Source organism: Panicum virgatum, chromosome 8N (assembly GCF_016808335.1).
Source record: "Panicum virgatum strain AP13 chromosome 8N, P.virgatum_v5, whole genome shotgun sequence".
In the NCBI taxonomy this organism is placed as follows: Eukaryota; Viridiplantae; Streptophyta; class Magnoliopsida; order Poales; family Poaceae; genus Panicum; species Panicum virgatum.
In genome coordinates, this window is record NC_053152.1 from 9,828,599 (window position 1) to 9,831,899 (window position 3,301).

At 38.3% G+C, this 3,301-nt stretch overlaps 1 long non-coding RNA gene across 2 annotated transcripts; it reads left to right on the forward strand.

The window, feature by feature from the left end:
- The first annotated feature begins 1,662 nt into the window (after nt 1-1,662).
- LOC120685968 lies at nt 1,663-2,760 on the forward strand. Of its 2 annotated transcripts, none has more exons than XR_005679906.1 (3): nt 1,663-1,766; nt 1,966-2,235; nt 2,458-2,760. It is a non-coding gene; the product is annotated as an uncharacterized LOC120685968 (long non-coding RNA). The 2 variants fall into 2 exon arrangements; XR_005679907.1 differs by having other exon boundaries at nt 1,669-1,766; nt 2,094-2,235; nt 2,458-2,759.
- Nucleotides 2,761-3,301: the final 541 nt, after the last annotated feature.

The following is a 3,301-nucleotide window of genomic DNA, read 5'->3' on the forward strand; positions in this document are numbered from 1 at the left end:
AGTGATTGTTTTACTTTCTAAATCAGAGTACATGGATCTATGCTTGACACTCATATAGTGATTCTTGCATTTACATTACTGCTTTATGGTTTCTTTGGTTGGTGGAATTGAATAATGGTAGCTGACTTTGAATTCTTCTGGGTTTATTGTTTTTCTTTTGCATGGGTCCTTGCTGAATAACAAACAAAGAAGGAATTGGTCCTTGCTGTCTGCTCGTAGGTGAGTTCTTTCAAAGTTTCTTATTGATTCATCCCTTATGTGCTACCCATGTTCAATATGCTCTCAGCTTCCTGGTGATAGATAAGTCATTCAGGTTCTTTGTTGCTAGATCTAAAAGCTTTTGCCTCTGGATTCTAGCTTGCTAAACTGCCAAACTTGATGGTCAATTGGATTAATATCTAGGTAGTTTAGATTGCAAGAATTTGCTGAAAAATAGCTGCTTCTACCACTGTTGGTTCTTGATATTGTATCTCACAAGGTAGCTGATAGATACCCTAAATAAAAGCTAAGTGGCCAGTTAGCTGATTATCAAAGTATTTTAGAATGCATGAATCTGCAGTTACATGTTCGCTCTCTGTCTTGCTGCCTTATGTTCTATGCGTGGTGCTTGGAAGTTTAGATATTACAGTGCAGCCTTCTGTGGCTGAAATTTACTTAATTGGGATTTACAGACTGAAGTTGCTAATTTTCAGGTTACTTCCACGTGCGAGCTAAAGGGTCCATTGATGCTGTCTGCTGCTTGGTAGGATCTGAAGTTTCTGCAACACCCAGTGAGGGTATGTTTGGTTCATCTGCAATAAGACACACAGAAGTGCCACAAAGAAAAGGTTGGTCTGGCTGACACCACCTATTGTTATTCCGTAATAAATGATGTACAAAAAAGATGATAGCTCATAATGATAGCTGCGATGTCTAAAATTGTTGTATACAATAGATGATAGCTCTATTTTCATCATGCATTTTTCTTCTTTAAATCATTTTGTAATTACTCATTGAGCAGGACGACTATGAAGTTGTCAGGAAAGTCTTTGGGGGCATCATCAAAATCAAGCCAATGAAGAAAAGAAGGTAGCCTATGAGGACTATGAAGCTGAACCTGCTGCTCAGCGACAAGTACCACGAGGTCACCCTCTCCTCCAGGCCCTTCTGGTGGAATGGCAAGCCGCAGGTACGACACAGTCCATGATCTCATTGCCATGGTAAATTCAGAGGCTTGTATTGTTTAACTTTACCACTTTACATCTTTAACTATATGGTATATTTCCCATGATAATGGTTACTTCACTTCTTATCAAACTTCTTCCGCCAACTGTTGTGTTTGCCAAATCATATTTTAATTGCCTGCTTCTGATTCACTTTAATTGTCATTGCCTGTGAATCATATTGTTTCTGCTTTGCATGTTTTCTAACATGCCTTGTTATGCAGTCACATACTGTCTTTCAGTACTACTGTCTATATGCTATGACATATCCTCTATTTTCCCACTTCGGCCACATGATAACATACTTGTTCTTTTTTTCTAGAAAATTATGTTGGGATCCCAAAGATAAGTCACCTGGATGCATTGATTAAATGAGTGCTTAAGTTTGCTACCAGAGCAATCGTTAAGGTATTTAACTAAACATGTGATAATTTTTTCCATTAACTGTTCACTTGATATTGTCCATTAACTAAACATATCTGAATTTCGTGCAGGTAAGCAGCATAAGAGCAGCATGCCCTGGTCACCAGATATTGACAACTTTTAGTGAACCTTGGTCACCAGGTTAGTAGTACAAGAGCAGCATGCATTTTTTTTATATCTCTGTTCTGCGTAGTAGCATGTTGCTTGTTTACTTGAGTGAATATTCAGCTACTCATTACAAGACAAGTAACCTGAATGCACAAGCTAATACTTAAATCACATATTTGTTTGTCTTGCCTTGATAAGTAGCTCTCATGGATTTTTCTTGTGTTCATGATAGATTGACAATAGCTACTTGGGTTGATCTCCTTGCAAGATAATTAGTGCTTGGTACTGCTTAGTACTGGTTAAATTACCAGTTTAACAAGTCTAGATGCCTATTGTAGTGAACTGCAATCTTTTTTTCAGGTTAAGGGATAGTGAATTGCAATTAAGTTGCTCTGGGTGCTTGGTACTGGATTCGATTTGCTGTTTTGTTCTAAGTTTTCCCTTTCCTGTGAGGATTGTACCTAAAATGGTTTCTTCCAAGAAGACGTTTGCTCGGAGAAAGGTTGGCTCATAACTGTCTGAACATTCCACAGCTTCAGTTAATTTTGATCGAACACATAAATATATAGCTCAGTTATCACCTCATTAATTTTTGATGCAGTAGGCAACAAAAGTTCGATGCCTTATCTCCACGCTATCATATCTCTGGATTTTGTATTTCCTCTTTGGTTCTATTTAGTGAACTGAATGCTTGAATTTATATTTCTCCTTTGTGGTCTTGTAGGTTAGGTTATTTCATGCCTTTGCAGTTGCAGCTAACTAATCATCTACAAAATGATTATTCTTTTGGCTACCAGTTCAATAATTATTGAAGCTCATTTGAAGTTCATGATGTTCATCAATAGTCATTTAAGCAGAAGTCCCTGGCTGGAAATAAGGATGCAGATTAGATAATTATGGTGACTTTAGAGATAGTTGTCGATTGATATGAATGACTTCAAAAGATTGTGTATGTGTATGTGTATGTGTATCTGTAATGTATATATGGATAGATCCTATATATTTGTGACGTAAATAAGACCTATTTCATGTCCTATTTTTCTATTTTTTTTTGTTTTTTAACTCATCATCACAGACGCGTTTTCTTGTAGCCACGTCTCTGATGTGGTTCATCATAGGCGTGTTTAACCAGCCACGTCTCTGATGACCCACATCAGAGATGCGTTTTTAACTGGTCGCGTCTCTGATATGCATCATCAGAGATGCATATTTACTAGACGCGTCTCCGATGTGGTCACATCACATACGCGGAAATCTGCGTCTGTGATGCGTTGTTATCACAGACGTGAATTTACAGACGTGCGATTTCTGAGTCAGTGATGAGGTTTAAGAAGTGTCTCTAATAAGGTCAATTATTTGAAGGATTCGGCTCGGGGGGCACCCAGAAGGATAAGACTCAAATCTATGAAGTATGTTCTGATAGGGGACGATATGTTATACAGGACTTTGGAAGGACTGCTGCTTAAATGTCTGGGGCCTTCTGAGTTGAATTGGCTCTTGCATGAGGTTCATGAGGGAGCCTGCGGTACTCATCAATCGGCTCATAAGATGAAGTGGCTGATCAGGCG